Source organism: Hypanus sabinus, chromosome 9, assembly GCF_030144855.1.
Source record: "Hypanus sabinus isolate sHypSab1 chromosome 9, sHypSab1.hap1, whole genome shotgun sequence".
In the NCBI taxonomy this organism is placed as follows: Eukaryota; Metazoa; Chordata; class Chondrichthyes; order Myliobatiformes; family Dasyatidae; genus Hypanus; species Hypanus sabinus.
Window position 1 is genome coordinate 95,305,815 of NC_082714.1, and position 18,960 is coordinate 95,324,774.

General features: G+C 45.8%; 1 protein-coding gene across 2 annotated transcripts in view; it reads right to left on the reverse strand.

Moving 5' to 3' along the window:
* Nucleotides 1–18,960, reverse strand: part of LOC132399653 (myocyte-specific enhancer factor 2D homolog) — a 105,735-nt gene that overhangs the window by 86,724 nt on the left and 51 nt on the right. Inside the window, exon 1 of one of the 2 annotated variants that reach the window (XM_059980274.1) lies at nt 18,717–18,960. This exon is cut by the window's right edge and continues 51 nt beyond it. The gene's annotated coding sequence lies outside the window, so the exon portion shown is untranslated. The other variant, XM_059980273.1, reaches the window with a different exon arrangement.

An 18,960-nucleotide genomic window follows, 5' to 3' on the forward strand; every position in this document is an offset into this window, starting at 1 on the left:
TTTGTTTCTCCCTCCTCCAGTCTCCTCTCCATCCAGGTGCCTTTCAGGTCCACTGGACCACAGTGGCAAGACTATTCACCAACATCTTATACCAGTAAGTGTACATCAGACCTCGGATTTCCGGACTCACCCCTTCTCTTTCCGTGCATTCTGTCTAGAGTTCGTGTCATGTTCTACCAGGTGACATTTGGTCTGAGCTGCCATCTGCGAGTGGAATTGACATGACTTGGGGTGGGTCGCTCAGGGAAAATGCATGACTCAATGGAGTGCTGGGTGCTGACTCAATGCAAGGGCTGCATCTCCACTCTGCTGCAGCCCTGAGCTCCACCGGGTTTAACCACAGAGGGGGTTTCGATCTGATTCAGCCCAGCTTCCTTCCTCAGCCTTCAATGCACTCAGATGTGCGAAGGGAGCAACCCACAGCAAACCGCTGAGTGGATGAACCAGATAGTGGTTCCTGCGTGGCCACACCAGCCATCAAACGCAGGGAACCTCTGCGCCACCCACCCCCCACCACCCCCGCCAATCAACCAGAAGCAGATTCCCGAGCAGGAATTTCTTCAGCCAGAGAGTGGTGAACCATTGCTGCAGATGGCTGTTAAGGCTGAGTCACTGGCTATATTTAAAGCAGAGGTTGATAGGTTCTTGATTAGTATGGGCATCAAAGTTACAGGGAGAAGTCAGGATAGAGGGCATAAAAATCAGCCACAATGGAAAAGCAAAGCAGCATTCATGGGCTGAATTGCCTAATTCTGCTCCTGTCTTATGGTCTCAGAAGTGGAGCAACAGACAGAAACTGCTGGAGGAACTGAGGTGGTCTGGCAGCATCTACGGAGATGAATAAACAGTTGATATTGCGGGTCGAGTCCCTTCATCAGAACGGTAGATGACCGGGGGGGGGGGGGGGTGCAGTGGAAGTTGCCATTACAGTCACAGACTGCACAGCATCCAGTGTACAGCAGCCCAGCAGGAAATAACAGTTAGTTCACTTGCTCTGAATAAGGGATAAATGTATAAATGTCAACCAAAGATGGCAGAACTTGGGAAGGCAGAGAGAAAGTGTCCTGTGTCCTTCTGCACAATAGCAGCTACAGTTGTCCCTCGGGCTCATTCCGCAACTCAGTAAAATCAGAACTACTCTAACTTTTCATCTCAGTGGCACTTCCCTAAGCTCATAATATCTAAAAATGTACAGATCTCTGTACTGAACATACTCAGACTCACCCTCCGAAAAGGTTTCTTATCTATTCTGAATGGCCAACCCTCTTTAGACATTACAGCCTCAGGATCTATCACTCAGGCCTCAATACCTTGTTGTGCAAATGGATCCTTGATTTCCTCACTTGCCAACAGACCCCAGTCAGTTCAGACTGGCAACTAAATCTCCTCTGATTATTGACTACAGGCCCATGAAACAGTCCTCATCGGAGGAGCAGAGGTGGAGAGGATCAGCAACTTCAAATCCCTTAGTATCATTACTTCAGATGATTTGCACTGGGTTCAGCCACTACAAAGAGAGCACAGCAGCACCTCTTACTTTCTTAGAAGTCTGCAAATGTTAGTCATGTCACCCAAAACTTTGATGAATTTCAAAAGATATGTGGTGAAGAGTATAATGGCTGGATGCATCACCACCTGGCTCAGAAACACCAAAGCCCTTGAACAGAAAAGCTTCTAAAAAGTATGGATACTGCCCAGTTCATCATGGGTAAAGCCCTCCACACCAATGAACATACCTACAAGGACCGGTGACACAGGAAAGCACCATCCAGGCCACGCTCTCTTCTCGCTGCTGCTATCAGGAAAGAGGTACGGGAGCCTCAGGACCCACACCACCAGATTCATGAACAGTATTTACCCTTCAGCCATGAGGTTCGTGAACCAGAGGGGATAACTTCACGCAACCCAACACAGAATTGTTCCCACAACATATGGACTTACTTTCAAGGCCTGATCTCATGTTCTTGATATTTATTGCTTATTTATTATTACTTTTTGTATTTGCAGTTTATTGCCTTTTACACACTGGTTGTTCGTCCATATTTTGTGCACTTTTTCAACGTCTATGGCATTTCTTTGTATTTACTGTAAATGCTCACAAGAAAATAAATCACAGGATTGTACATGGTGATATATACAGTAGGTACTTGATTAATAAATTTACTTCAAAGTACAGCACCTTCACTTCCACAGGAGACTAAGGAAATTAAGAAAGTCAAAATCAAAATCAAGTGTATTATCATGTCATATGTCGGTGATTTTTTGTTTTGTTTTGCAGTAGCACAACACTGCAATACATAATAATAAAAACTAGAAATTACAATAAGTAATATATATATATAGACATATTATACCTATATACACACATAATTAAGTAGTGCAAAAAAAAAGAGGAAAGAAATACTGAGGTAGTGTTCATGGGTTCATTGTCCATTCAGAAATCTGATGGTGGAGGGGAAACATTGTTCTTAAAACATTGAGTGTGTGTCTTCAGGCTCCCTGACCACCTCCTTGATGGAAGCAATGAGAAGAGGGCACGTCGTAAGTGATGGGGGTCCTTAACAATGGATGCCAACTTTTTGAGGCATCATCTTTTGAAGGTGTCCTGGATGCTGGGGAGGCGAGTTGCCCACAATGGAATTGGCTGAACTTTCTACAGCTTTTTCTGATTCTGTGCAATGGCACCTCCATACCAGAAAGTGATGCAATCAGTTAGATCAGGTACCTTGAGATTCGTATTCTTGTAGGCATTCACAATAGAACAGAGCAATACGATAAACTCAGTGAAGGACTCCACACAAAGACTGACAAACAACCACTGTGCAAATAAATGAATAATACTGAGAAGATGAGTTGTATCGTCCTTGCAAGTGAGTCCACAGGTTGTGGAATCAGTTCAGAGTTGAGGTGAGTGACGATATCCACACTTAATCAGGAGCCTGATGGTTGTATTACCCTCGCCTGTCCTTAAGCCTGGTGGTGTGGGACCTAAGACTCCTGTACCTCCCCCCCACTGGCAGCAGTGAGAAGAGAGCACGGCCTGGATGATGGACTAGTTGTCTTGCCCTGGAACCGGCACTGCAGTACAAGGTGCAGAGGCCTGGACAGGGCTGCCCTGCCAATCTTTGTGCCACTCCTCCTGGCCTCCATGCTCAGGAGGTGCAGGAAACAGAGTTTGATGGAGGAGCAGGGAGATGATACTGTTACAATGAGTTCTTGCCTCACCACATTCCTGACGCCAGTGAGGTACTTGGTACACACCCATTGCAATCAGGACAAACCCTCAAATAGGCACATCGTAGACTGGGTTGACGTAGGCATAACGTGTTTGCCTGTGTGCTCTGTGACTCTCTCAGTTAGTGCATACAATAAATTTGCTGCCTACACAGCACACTCCCAAGAGTGTTACCTACCAGACTACATTCCACTTCCCCTACCACCTATGAACTCGGCATCTCATCCCTTGTAAGTCTCTCCAGGATTCATGGCACTCTTTCACAGTTCTGCAATTTTACCAGGACAGTAAATGTGCACCTCAGTGTCTCTCACTATCTCAGGACATTGCAAGAAAGTTTTACAACAAGGGAAAGACAGCAATCAGTGGTTAGACTGGCAGCAGCTACAGCAGGTGGGAAGGTGGGACACCAGTCACTAAGAATCAGGTTTAGTATCACTGACATGCTGTGAAATATGTGATTTTGCAACGACAGTACAGTGCAATACACAAAATAATCCATAAATTACAATAAGAAATATAAAAAAATAAATAAATAGAGCAAAAACGAACAAAATAGTAAGGTAGTGTTCATGGTTTCATTGCCCATCCAGAAACCTGATGGTGGAGGGGAAGAAACTGCTCTTAAAAGGCTGTGCGTGTCTTCAGGCTCCTGTACCTTTTGTGTATTATCTCTGAGGACAACGTTGGGTAACCTCTCAAAGCTTCGTGTCAGAATGAAGCAGTCATGCATGAGGAGGAGCAGGTCATTCTGTCCTTGTAACGGCTCTGGCACTCAGTAACATCACAGCTAAGGTTTCCAGTCAGTTTCACATCCCTGCGCCAACCTCAAATCCCTCATGCTTAAAAACCTAACTAACCCTGCTTTGAATATACAGAGTGACTGGGCCTCTGGTCTCCTCGGTTACAGAAGTTGAACCATTCACCAGAGAACAAAATTCCGTAAGACATAAGAGCAGAATGAGACCAACTGAGTCAGTTCCACAACTCGATCATCGCTGATATACTTCCCTCTCAACACCATTCTCCTGACTTCTCTCCATGACCTTTTAATGCCCTTACTAACTTACCAGCCTCCTGCTTTACATATACCCAATGACTTGGCCTTCACAGTCGTCTGTGGCAATTAATTCCACAGATACATCACTCTCTGGCTAAAGAAATTTCTCCTCATCTCTGTTTAAAATGGACATCCTTCTGAGGCTGTGCCTTCTTGTCCTAAACACACCCACTACTGGGACCATCCTCTGCACATCCACTTTATCCCAACCTTTCAACATGTGACAGTTTTCAATGTGATCCTCCTTCATTCTTCTAAACTCCGGGAGATAGAGACCCAAAGATTTCAAATGCTCCTGTAAATTAACCTTTGCATTCACAGAATCATTCTGGTAAACATCCTCTGAACCCTCTCCAATACCAGCACAGCCTTTCTTAGACATGAGGATCAAAACTGCTCACGATACTCCAAATGTGGTCTGATCAATGCCTCATAAAGCCTCAACATTATATCATTGATTTTGTATTCTAGTAAATGAATGCTAACCTGTCTTTGTCTTCTTTACTACGGACTCAAGCCGGCAATTAACCTCTACTCTCTCTAGCTGCACGAGTGCGTGGCCGCGCAGTAACTGAAATGTTCCCATGCACGAAGCCTTTGTTGCCACGCAGCTGGAATTTTCTTTTATATGTTTTATTAACGTGCCACGCAGTTTCCAGGCCTGTAAAAATTTCCTGCTCAGAGCAACAGTCGGTCTGCGCAGCTGTAAAAAAATGTTAGCAGAAACACTGAAGTTACCCTTAAGGGAATCCTGCACAAGGACTTTCAATTTCTTAATTATTTAGAAAACAGATTACACCTTTATTCCTTCTACTAAAATGCATGACTAAACACTTCCCTACACTGTATACCATCAGCCACTTCTTCCTGTATCTTCAACACTACATGCCCCTCCACCTATCTTTGTATCATCTTCAAACCTGGCCACAAAGCCGTCAATTCTGTCATCCAAATCATTGACGTTGACAGGAGTTGCCACATCAACCCCTGCAGAGCAGCCACCAGTCACCACAAGCCAAAAAGAAAATGTCTCCCTTATTCACACATTTTGCCTTCTGCCAGTCAGCTAATCTCCTATCCATGCTAATATCTTTCCAGTAATACCATAAGCTCTTATTTAGCATCCTCATTTAGCACCTTGTCTAAGGCCCTCTGAAAATCAAAAAAAAACATTCACTGACTCTCCTTTGTCTATCCAGCCTGTTATTTCCTCAAAGAATTCCAACAGATTTGTTAAGCAATATTTCCCTTTAAGGAAACCATGCCCTCCCAACCCAACAAGTCCGCACTGCTCAATCACATCCATATGACCAATTAATTTGCTAACCTGCACCTGCAGCACCCAAATGAAAGCCATGCGGTCATGGGAAGAAAGTACAAACTCCTTGTGGAGGTGGATTTGAACACAGATTGTTGACAGTGTAGAAGTGTTATGCTAACTGTACTACTTTGCTGCTCTAAACAGTTCCTAATATTTTCCCCAATGTTCTAAAGATCACTGGGGTTCTTTTTAGAGCAGGGGTTCCCAACCTGGGGTCCATGGACTCCTTGGTTAATGGTAGGGGTTTATGGAATATAAAAAGGGATGAACCCTGCTTTAGAGTATTGTGGGGAATACTGGGAGGTGTCAACCTGGGTAGTTGTGGTACAGCACCTAGTAGATCCCTGCTCACCCGGATCCAACAGTCACCTGTCAGCTGTTGCTCCAACCACTGATGCCCTCCTGTCTATACTGACCAACTCCCCTCTTTCTTTCTAGTACTGATGAAGGGCCTGGACCTGAAACATCAACTGTCCATTCCTTCCATAGGTGCTACCTGACCTGCTGAGTTCCTCCAGCATTTTGGGTGTTGCTATAAGATACCCAGTGGTTCTGGCTTTAATCTCCCCTTACCAGCTACTGGCCCTTGTTTTTGGACAGCAGGAGATTTTAAGAAGGGTCTCGGCCCGAAATGTTGATATTGCTTCTCCCTATAGATGCTGCCTGGCCTGCTGCGTTCCACCAGCATTTTGTCTGTGTTGCAGGGGATTTTAAGAACCCATCTCTCAGTGTAGCAGCATTTGAAGTATCGACACTGATGATAAGGAAGGACAACAGTCAAGGAGTATAGATCTCACAGCAGAATGAGAATCAGGTTTAATATTACTGGCGTATCTCATGCAATTTGTTGTGTTTGCAGCAGCAGTACAATGCAACACATAAAAATAACAGATTATACGTTATAGTCAGAAATACATACAAAAATTAAATAGGTAGTGCAATAAACAAACCAAAAAATAAAAAAAATGTGAGTTATTGTTAATGAGTTCATTGTCCATTCAGAAATCTGATCGTGGCAGGAAAGAACCTTTTCCTGAAACATTGCTACCATCAAGGAGGTGATATGGGAGCCTAAAGACCTCCTCCTTGACTGGAGCAATGAGAAGCGGGCACATCCTGGAGAAGAGGGTCCTTAATGATGGATGCTGCCTTCATGAGGCCTCGCCTTTTGAAGGTGTACTCGATGCTGGGGAGGCGAGTGCCCATGATGGAGCTGGCTGAGCTCACAACTTTCTACAGGTTTTCCTAACCTGTGCAGTGGCCATTCCATACCAGACAATGATGCAACCAGTTAGAATGTTCTCCAGGGTCTGTCTGTACAAATGTGCAAGTCTTTGGTGACATACAAGTCTCCTCAAACTCCTACTGAAATATAGCCGCTGCTGTGCTTTCTTTGTAATTGCATCAAAATGTTGGTGACCTATTATTAATATCATTGGCGGACATTAACTATCGAGGGAGGTGCTGTTCACAGTGGAGCCTATTTATTCAGGGGAACGTGGCTTTGAATTCACATCTTATCTGTCAACCATTACAGAGTAGTCGGCTCTATCCACATCACAGAGTTGCAACTCCACAACTCACTGGATGCACAGAATCCAACCCCATGCATCAGTACTTAAAGCCAAACCCTGAGAATTCTGACTCGGGTAAGGGAGCTAAAACATCATCATATTCGGTTGATTATTTTTAGAAAAAGAAAGTGCTTTGTAGTCATTTTGTAGTATTAATTTATGAACAGAAACAAGACAAAAATAAGAACTAAGCCATACTTCCCACTCCTGAGAATATTTGGATCCATTTCCCAGCAACAGGAGGCTGGTGGGTAGCCAGAGGAACAAAACTCTGACGATGTTTTTATATAAAAATAAAATATGTCATCATTAGAATTGCCTGAAAAGATGATGGAGATTAACACAAGAGGAACTTTCAGGGAAAATTGGATAAATACTTCATAAGCAATAATCTGAAGCGACTGTACTTAAAAATTATGTTCTTAAGTCCATCCCACCCTTGGCTGTTCCAAATCCCTCACTGTCAGAATAATCAAAGCTGGAGAAGAGGAGGGATTTCTTTATCCACAGGATGTTAGATCTGTAAAGTTCATTGTCACAGACGGCTGTTGAGGCCATGTGATTAGGTTTGTTTAAAGCAGAGGTTAATAGGTTCTTGATAAGCAAGAGTGAGAAAGGTTACAGGAAGAAGCATGAGAATGGGGTTAAGATTGATAATAAATCACCGATGTCTGAATGGCAGAGCACTAAATGGGCCAAATGGCCTAATTCTGCTCCTGTGACTTATGACATGGGCCTGATTGGTAAATGGCTACTCTGGACTACAGTGGTGCTAGCAAGTTTGTGAACCCTGTAGAATTTTCTCTATTTCTGCATAAATATGACCTAAAATGAGATCACATCTTCACACAAGTCCTAAGACTAGATAAAGAAAACCAAATTAAATAAATAACACAAAAACATAATACTTGTTCATTTATTAATTGGAAAAGTGATCCAATATCACATGAATTTGTTCGAAAAAATATGTGAACCTCTGGGATTAAGTCCTCTACAAAAGCTAGTTGGAGCCAGGTGTTCCAATCAATGAGTAGAGATTGGAGGTGTGGGTTGAGAGGGGCCCTGCCCTTCAAAAAAGACAAGTCAGGTTACTGACAGAGCAAGCTTTTCTCAAGAAAGATCTGTTTATGTGCACCATGCCTCTATCAAAACAACTTTCAGAGGACCTTAGAAGAATTGTAAAGATGCATGATGCTGGAAAAGCCTACAAAAGCATTTCTAAAGACCTGAGTGTTCATCCGTCCACAGTAAGGAAAGTTGTCTACAGATGGAGGAAACTCAGTACTGTTGCTATTCTCCCTAGGGGTTGGGCATCCTGCAAAGATCACACCAAGAGCACAACGTGCAATGCTGAAGGAGGTGAACCCAAGGGTAATGGCAAAAGACCTGCAGAAATCTCCAGAGCTCGCTAAAGTCTCTGATCACGTGTCCACGATAAGAAAAACACTGAACAAGACTGGTGTCCATGGAAGGACACCATGGAGGAAACCACTGCTCTTCAAAAACATTGCTGCATGTCCTAAGTTTGCAAATGATCACTTCAGTGTTCTACAATGCTTCTGCGACAATGTCCTGTGGATAGATTACGCAAAATTGAACTTTTTGGTAGAAATGCGTATTGCTATGTTTAGAGGAAAAAGGGCACTGCACACCAACACCAAAACCTCATCCCAACTGTGAAGCAAGGTGGAAGGAACATCCTGGTTTGGGGCTGCTTTTGCTGCCTCAGGACCAGGACAGCTTGCAATTGTTGATGGAACAATGAATCCAAAATTGTATCAAGACATTTTACAGGAGTATGCCAGAGTAGCAGTCTGTCAGCTGAAGCTTAATAAAAGCTGGAAAATGCAACAAGACAATGATCTGAAAGACAAGAGTAAACAATAACAGAACGGTTTAAAAAGAAGAAAATTTGTGTTTTGGAATAGCCGAGTAAACATCCTGACCTTAATCCTATAGAAATGTTGTGGAAGGACCTAAACAAGCAGTTCATGCAAGGAAGCCCACCAACATCCCAGAGTTCAAACAGTTTTGCATGGAGGAATGGCCTAAAATTCCTCCAAGACGATGTGCAGGACTGATCAACAGCTAACAGAAACATTTGACTGAAGTTATTGCTGTACAAGGGGTCACACCTGTTACTGAAAACAAAGGTTCACATACTTTTTCCAACAAATACATGTAAATATTGGATCATTTTTCCCAATAAACAAACAAGCATAATGTTTTTTTTTGTTATTTATTTAATTGGGTTCTCTTTATCTAATTTTAGGACTTGCTAGAAGATGTGTTTTAGGTCATATTTTTGCAGAAATAGAGAAAATTCTACAGGGTTCACAAACTTTCTAGCACCACTGTAAATCATCCTTTCAACCTTCTACATCTTGAGGTCAGAGGAAGGGAACTATTCCATAGCTGGGTGTACATTTGGTTATACTTTACAAATAGGAAATAATATCTCCTCCTTGAGACCATCACAGGACCAGCTCAAGGATGCACACTTAAAGCACTGCTTTACCCTATATACACTAGGCACAGCTCAAACGCCATCTGTAAATTTGTCGAAGACACCACTATTGTCAGCAGAATCTCAGATGGTGACAAGGAGGCGTACAATAGATAGATCAATTGAATGCTGTCACAACAACAACCTTGTATCCAATGTCAGTAAGATCAAAGGAATTGGTTGAGGAAGGTGAAATTTTGAGAACACACACCAGTCATCATTGAGGGGTCAATAATGGAATGAGTGAGGAGCTTGAAGAGCTAGGGTGTCAGCATCTCAGAAGATCTATTCTGAGCCAAGCATATTGACGCTATAACGATGAAGGCACACCAGTGGTTCTACTTTTTAGGAGTTTGTACAGATTTGGTATGTCACCAAAGACTCCAGCAAATTTCTAGAGATGTGTGGTGAAGAGCATTCTAAGTGGCTGCATCACTGCCTGATATGGAGACTTCAATGAACAGGATCCCAAGAGACTAAAGAGGGTCATCAACTCAGCCAAGACAGGTACAAGCCTCCCCACCATTGAGGACACTTTCAAAAGGCAATGCCTCTATAAGGTGGCATTCCCCTTTAAAGACCCTAACCTTTTGTATGAGTTGGTGAAACAGGAATGTTTAGAATCAGGGTTATTATTACTAACATATAATTAGACCATAAGACTATAAGATATAGGAACAGAATTAGGCCACTTGACCCATCAAGTCTGCTCTGCCATGACCACCCTCAGAGGAGCCTGAAGACCCACACTCAACGTTTTAGGAACAACAACTTTCCCCCTGCTATTCAATTTCTGAATTGTTCATGAACTCTACCTCGTAAGACGCTAGACATTTCAGGCCGAGACCCTTAGACTCTTTCTTTCCATAGATGCTGCCTAATCTGCTGAGTTCCTCCAGCATTTTCTGGATTTCCAGCACCTGCAGAATCTCATGTTTAACACTAATCACTGTCTCCCTTTTGCACTGTTTATTTTCTGTAACTTACTGTAATTTTTGTCTTACTCTGTACTGCTGCCAACAAAACAGCAAGTTTCATGACACACACCACTGATAATAAACCCGATTCTGAACATTCCTGTTTCATACAGAAGGTGCTGATAGTTAAAGGGGCAGTGCTGGCTTGTTTTGATAAGTTTGACCCATCAGTGATCTACTAGCTTAGACCCAGATTAAAATGAAAGGACCACCCCAAGAGCATTGAAAACTGCCTTGGATAAAGAAACAGGCAGGAGATTGAGTTGTCATCATCGCACCAAGATTCAAGAACCTAGTTTCCTTCCACCTGAACCAGGTCTGTAAATGGTTACAGAAATGACACGGATCAAACACGCAAACCAGAATTCAACAGTTCCATTCTCCATTCCAATTTACCCACATCTAAGCTAAACCTGGAGTGAATCGATTTCTTTTCATCACTGCCTTGAAAGGCTGCCTTCATACCTGGAGTCGGCCCAGTGCCTTTAAGATTACCCCAACCAGGAAAAACAGTCCCTGCATCTCACTGTAAAAGAAGTTTGGCCCATGATGTCTAAGCCAAACACTAGGTAGTATTGAACTACTGGACATGATCCATATCCATGCATTCCCTGTCTATGCAGCAGCCTCTTAAAATGTCACTATCATTATTTGCTTCCAGCATTCTCTCTGGCAGCCTGTTCCAGCACCTACCACTCAGTGTAAAGCACTTACCCTGCACATCTCCTTTACTCTTTCCCAGTTTCACCTTACAGTCCCATCCTCCAGGACTTGGCATTTCTATGCTGGGCGATAAGATTCTGACTATCTACCCCACTGAGCCTTATAACTTTTTTTTCCTCTCAGGTCTCTCCTCAGCCTCCACCATGCCAGAGAAAGGAACCCTAGCTTGTCCGATCTCTCCTCAATGCTTGCAAGCTTTAATCCAGGCAGCATCTTGGTGAACCTCCTTTACACCCTTTCCAAAACCCCTATATCTCCCCTACAATAAGGTGACCAGAACTGGGCACAATCCTCCAAGTGCAGCCTAGGCAAATGTAGAGATATTAGAATATAGTTATGTCTTTCAAACTGTTTAATCTCTCCTCTGTACCAAACATGAGCTGCGCCTTAGGAACGAAATGTTCAGAACCCTTCTTTATCTGGCGTCTCCGTAACATCTCAAGTTCTGGCCTCGCCACTACAGACAGCTGCCTGGGTTCCAGCCTCTCCAATGCTCTCCACCTGCCCTTTTAAAAACTCCTCAAAATCTCTCTTTATCCAAGCTTCAAGTCACTTGCCCAAAGGTCTCCCAGGTAGCCAGATCTTTATCACTGCAAGTAAAGGTTTTTGATTATTAGATGCATAGAATTCTCAAGCACACGCTACACAGTTTCTTTATCAAATCATGGTTACAGCTGAGCAGGAATTTTGCAGCGAGAGAGCCACAGAGCTGACTCACAGATACAATCAGACTTAAGGTGGGTAGTTATGTTGAGAAACAATAGAAATAGACGTGGCTCTCCTAAAGCAGAATTAAGCAGACTCTTGCCAGAAACTCTAATATCTTTACACAGAATAAGCATTACTTCCACCGGACAAAATCAGCAAAACTGTTTTAGGCTGCAAGGAGGAATGTACTGGAACACCATCAATGAAGCAATTTTTAATAAGAAAATCATCCCTCATTGCAAGGATCACCAATTTTCACAAGTTATGAGGAGGAGCTGCTGAATGAAAGTACAGGGAAGCTGGATTAATATTAGTAACTACCAGGTACTGAGGAAGAAGGGTTAATGAGGGTCAGAGTGAAGAAACTAGACTATCAATGTAGAGGCCATGGGAGATTGCAGACGCTGAAATTTGAAACAACAGAGATCAGCTAATCCACCGAGTTCAACCTCTGGTAGATTATTAATATAGACAGTAGTACAGGGTGTTCGGAGCCAGAGACTACCGAGAGTTTAAGAAATCTGGAGTCATTCAGTGAAAAGAAACCCTTTGGCCCATCAAGTCTGTGCCAACCAATTACAATAATCCAATATTTATATTTATTTGTTTTTTAGCAATACAGCACGGAACAGGCCCTTCAAGCTGCACTGTCCTGTGATTGGGACAACTGAATCAATGTACAATGACCAATTAACCGACCTGTCTTTGGACTGTGGGAGGAAACCTATGCACACACAGGAAGGAATGTACAAACTTGCTTAAGAGACAGCTGGAATTGAACCCTGAACTCTGACACTAATCACACCGCTGCTGTGGCCCATGGGTCTCGTTTTGTCTTATTCTCATCAGTCCCTCCTCAAATCTAGAGACTAGGAGCAACTTACAGTGGCCCATTGATCTGTCAACTGCAAGACTTTGGGATGTGATAAGAAAGCCATGGAGAGAACGTGCTAACATCACACAGCACTCACAATCAGGTTTGAACCCAAGTCTCTGGTATAGAGGCAGCAACTAGACTAACTGTACCAGTACCACCTAAAGTTTAAAATAAATTTATTATCAAAGTATATGTATGTCACCATATACAACACTGAGATTCATTTTCTTCACAGTAAATCCAAGAACCACAATGGAAGCAATGAAAGACCACACCCCACAGGACTGACAACCAACCAATGTGCAAAAGACAAGAAGTTGAGCAAATACAAAAGAAAAAACAATAATAAATAAGCAATAAATATCTAAAACATGAGATGAATAATCCTTGAAAGTGAGTCCATCGGTTGTGGTAACAGTTCATAGATGGGACAAGTGAAGTTGAATGAAACCATCCCCACTGATTCAAGAACCTGATGGTTGAGGGGTAATAACTTCCTGAACCTGGTGGTGCGTCCTGAGGCTCCTGTACCTTCTTCGCGATGGCAGCAGTGAGAAGACAGCGTGGCCTGGGTGGTGGGGTTGGGGCCTTGACGATGGATGCTGTTTTCCTGTGACAGCACTCCAAGCAGATGTGCTCAATGGCAAGGCGGGTCTTACCCGTGATGGACTGGGCCGTGCTGGAAGAAGGTGGTCACTAAATGACAGTTCAATGAAATGAAGACTGAAAACTCCTGGAAGGAGTTGTAAGGATATCATTGGAAGAATAAAAGTTTCTGTCGGATGTTATTGGCATTTGCTGTTTTTACTTCGGGATTTCCAACATTTGTTTGATGATAAAAGGGTTGAGCCCAGTGGACAACTGGAGACTAGTTTTTTTAAAACAGAGAGTGGAATACACTGCCAGGGTGCTTGGGGGGGGGGGGAAGGAAGATACACTAGGGACGTTTAAGAGACTCTTCCATTGGCATGTGGATGATAGAAAAATGGAGGACTATGTGGGAGGGAAGGGTCAGATTAATTTTAGAGGAGGTTAGAGGTTGGCACAACATGGTAGGGCAAAAGGCCTGTACTGTGATGTAATGTTCTATCCTATACCTTTATGATAATTAAGCAATCTGGATTACTGATGCAGAGTTCAGTAAGGGTTACTGAATTATCAGAAGAGATCATCAGTAACATTGTCATGAGACAGGCAGAGTGAGGGGAACATTCCTACTTATGGAAGAGTCTGGCTGTGGATGGGAAGCAAGCTGGACCCTCCTTTGTGCAGGCCAAGAGATTTGCTGCTATTGTTGCTTATGTTGTTCTACTGAACAATGTGTTGGCACTGGAATGTCTGACAACACTTCTGCGGACTGCCCCTAGTGCACCCTTACGTTGTATTGGTTGTTAACGCAAAGTATACAGTTCTCTGTATGTTTTGATGTTCATGTGATAAATAAATCTGAATGTGAAAATTGATATTTATTCTCCTCTCTAGATGCTGCTGAGATCCTCCAGCATTTTGTGTGGGTTGCCATGTTTTGCATTCTCATTGTTATTTCCCTTTGTACGACCTTGATGTACTTGTGTCTCTCCAGATATCATTCAAAACAAAAGATGATCACTGTTTCTGTGACTCTGGGTCATTGGAGGGAGGTGCTAGGTCCAGGACTAGGAAGATGTGGCAATCGGCATTGATAAAGGGTCTCGGTCCAGAACATCTCTATAGATACTGCCTGACCTGCTGAATTCCTCCAGAATTTCCTTGATTGAGATAAAGTGCAGAATAGGCCCTTCCAGGCGCGCCACCCAGCAACCTCCTATTCAACTAACACACACAAAATGCTGGAGGAACAAACAGCATCTATGGAGGAGAATAAATATTGATTTTCACATTCAGATTTATTTATCACATGGAAAGTGATTGAAAGTAGGTACTGAGAGGATGTTGCCAGTAATGGTGGAGGCGGATACAACAAGATAGGTACATAGAGCTTAGAAAAATGGAGGGTTATGTGGTAGGGTAATTTTAGGCAGTTTCTAGAGTAGGTTACATGGTCGGTACAACACTGTGGACGAAGGGCCTGTAATGTGCTGTAGATTTTTATGTTCTATGGACATCGAAACACACAGTGAACTGTGTCGTTTGTGTTAACAACAGTCCCTGATGAATGGTCTCGGCCCAAAGAGTCAACTTTTTACTCTTTTCCATAGATTCTGCCAGGCCTGCTGAGTTCCTCCAGCATTCTGTGCATGTTACTTTGATTTCCAGCATCTGCAGATCTTCTTTTGTTTGTGAACCTGCTAGTTAACTCTAGCCTTATCACAGGACAATTTCCAATGACCGATTAACCTACTAACTGGTAGGTCTTTAGACCATATGCCTCAATGTACACTTCATAAATTATTTAAATCTATATCCAGTGGAAAATTGTTCGGAAGACATTCATACACCTGAAACTTATGCCTCGACATCCTCGAGTTAAAACTCCATCAGTCTCACTGCAAAATAAGATGGCAATTGTACAGACAGCAGCAACAGGACACACCTCGCTTCCCAATGAGGGCCAGGCAGTGGACGAATCAGACTTTTTCCAGCAGTGGCCAGTGGCTTAGAGAATCAGCACTGTCTCTTCACTGATGTAGCACACAGCACTCCCAAACACAACAAATATCACGACACCAGCCCGGCTCTGAGATTAGAAGCCACAGAATAAGATCTATCTGCAGGCACACCACGCTACTCTGAGCATGTACAGAAACAGCGAGATATAAAACCTCTCATCGTGTTCCTGATCAGCTTCAATTATTACCACAATGAATGATGCACAAAATTCATCAAGGTCTTGCTGACAAAGGCAGGAGAGGCAGCACCCAAACGTTTAACATAACTATCGGGGTGGAGGGGGTAAAACAGAGCAGTACAGTTAGTGTGATGCTATTACAGCTTGGGGCATTGGAGTACAGAGTTCAATCCCGGCATCCTCTGTAGGGAGTTTGTACATTCTCCTGTGAACCGCGTGGGTTTCCTCCCAGTCCAAAGAGCTACCGGTTAGTAGGTTAATTTGTCTTTGAAAATTGTGTTGTGGGTAGGCTAGGGTTAAATTGGGGGCTGCCAGGTAGCACGGCTCATAAGGGCCAACGGGCTTATTTCAAATTATTGAAACAAATGAAAATAAAATAAATGAAGACCGAAGAGTATACCCAGGTATTGTGATGTGGTGACTGGACCCCTTTCAGAAGGGAACTCAAAGGAAAGAGAAAAGGAAAATAGCAGGGTTGTGGGTAAGAGAGACTGACGGGGCACCAAAAACAACACGATGGGCCGAACGGCCTCCTTTGTGCACTATCATTACACCATTGCATCAAAAACACTCGCAGGAATCATTCCAATTCAGATGCAGATTTCTACACAGGATGCCAGGAACACTTCAAATACGATGGGCACTCTGGCAGCAGTTGCCTCGAATGATGGCTGCATTAGATCTCCTGACCACAGAAGACGGGGTGGCAACCCCAGTTAAAGCAGGAAGGTCCAGAAGAGGGCACGGCATACCATCATCGGCATCAGTATTGGGGGGAAGCCACACTGAGAGGGGAGCTGCAGTGTTGGCACAAGGGCACGGAACAAGGTGTAGCAGCAGGGAGAAGGGCACAGTGTGGGCAAATGTATCAGGTGTCATTGAGAGGGAAGAACGGTGAGGGGGCATGGACAAACCCGCTGGAGGGTTCACAGGCACCAGCGAAAGAGACAATGGTGCTCCGAAAAGGATTGGTCACCTGGTGATGGAAGAACAAGGCATGTTGGGATGGCTGGTGACACTGGACAGGGAGGGGGCAGAGACAAGGATGGGGGTAAACTGTGTGTTTGGGAAGAGCAAAAGCCCGGGGTGGGGGTAGGGGGCAAAGCCCTGGGAGTGGTCAAAGGAATGGGGTAATGATAAAGGTGAGTGTGAGGGCAGTGAGGGGGAGGGATGTGGCAAGAGCCAATACGAGTAGGAGGGAAGGGCAGAGACAATGAGAGACGTAATGGTGGGGGTGGATGGTGGGAGGGGGGAATGGAAACAGACAAGAGCCTGCAAAGCAAAAGGTGGGAGCAGGAGCCTGAGGCAACAGTGAGTGAGGAGCTCAGAGGCCATGCAAGGAGCAAGAAACCGAGGGACACGGGAGGGAGCTGGAAGCAGAAGGCTAGGAATAAGGAGAGGGGAAGAGCCTGGAGACAAAGAGGATGAGGGTGGGGGGAGCAACTATGAGTTAGGGGAGATGGTCGGCGAGGAGAGGGGGTGATGGGGAGAGGAGCTGACAGGGGGGTGATCTGGGTGGGGAGGGGATGATTGGAAATGAAGGGGATGATCCGGGGGAGATATAAAAGGGCTGAGATGGGGAAGGGATGTATGGGGGAAAGGGGTGATCAGGCAGCAGGAGGTGATGGGGAAAGGGAGGTGGTCAGGGGGAAGGGGTGATGGGAGTGGGGGGTGATGGTGGAGGAGGGGTGGGGGTGATGAGGAGGTGGAGTGGAATAATCCAGGGGAGGGGATGAATGGGGTGGGAAGGGGGTGATGGGGGAGGGAAGGGGGTGATAGTGGAGGGAAAGGGTGATGGGGTAGGGTGGAAAGGGGGTGATCGGGGGGGTGGGAAGGGGGTGATGGGGGTAGTGTGGGAAGGGGGTGATGGGGTAGGGTGGGAAGGGGGTGATGGGGTAGGGTGGGAAGGGGGTGATGGGGTAGGGTGGGAAGGGGGTGATGGGGTAGGGTGGGAAGGGGGTGATGGGGTAGGGTGGGAAGGGGGTGATGGGGTAGGGTGGGAAGGGGGTGATGGGGTAGGGTGGGAAGGGGGTGATGGGGTAGGGTGGGAAGGGGGTGATGGGGTAGGGTGGGAAGGGGGTGATGGGGTAGGGTGGGAAGGGGGTGATGGGGTAGGGTGGGAAGGGGGTGATGGGGGTAGCGTGGGAAGGGGTGATGGGGTAGGGTGGAAAGGGGGTGATGGGGTGGGAATGGGGTGATCGGGGGTAGAGTGTGATGGGGTAGAGAGGGGGTGATCGGGGGTGACCCATGAGAAGGGATGAATGGAGCGGGGAGGGGATGATCCGGGGGAGGGGATGAAGGGGGTGATCAGGGGCCCGGCGACAAGGGGGGAGGGGCCGGAGACCAAGCAGGTTAGAAGGGACCAAGTACTCGGGGACGGGTGGTGGGGAAGGACTGATCGGTGCTGACGGAGGTGGGGAGGGGGTGATGAGGTGGGAAGGGGTGATGGGGGGACGATCCAGGAGAGGGGATGAATGGAGCGGGGAGGGGATGAAGGGGGTGATCAGGGGCCCGGCGACAAGGGGGGAGGGGCCGGAGACCAAGCAGGTTAGAAGGGAGCAAGTACCCGGGGACGGGTGGTGGGCACAGGAGCCCAGGTACAAGGAAGGAGCAGGAGGCAGTAGTCGAGCAAAGGGGTAAGAACGCGGAGACGGGGGTGGGGAGGCGAGAGAGGGAGGGATGGAGCAGGAGCCCGAGGACAAGGGGGGGCAGGGAGGGACAGGAACCGGGACGAGAGACGTTGGAGATAGAACGCGGGACGGGCGCCGGCCACAAGAGGCACAGTTCCACGGCACTGACCTGCTCTGAGTCCCCGGTCCCCGCTCCCCGATTCGGCCGCCGCCGCTTCTCTCCCGTGGCCTCGGACAGAAAACAAGGAGAAACCCCGCCGGCGCACCCAAACCTGCTAGATCCCTTGTTCCCACCCCCGGCCCTTCTGACGGCAAACCTTTATCCAATCGCCGTCGGGCTCCTTCCGAGTGACGGCCATCCAGCAAATGGGCTGGCGAACAGGAGGCGGAGGGGCGGGTCCTGGAACTGTCAAGTTAGGTCTCGCCGTTACGTATTACTCCGCATCCCGTTCCCGAGGGAGCAGACGATGTGACGGCCAACCCACAGCCGCTGATGTCACCGGATCGGCGGCTGAAAGCACGGCGTCGGTCACTGACCTGGACGCGGCGGCTCAGGCCATG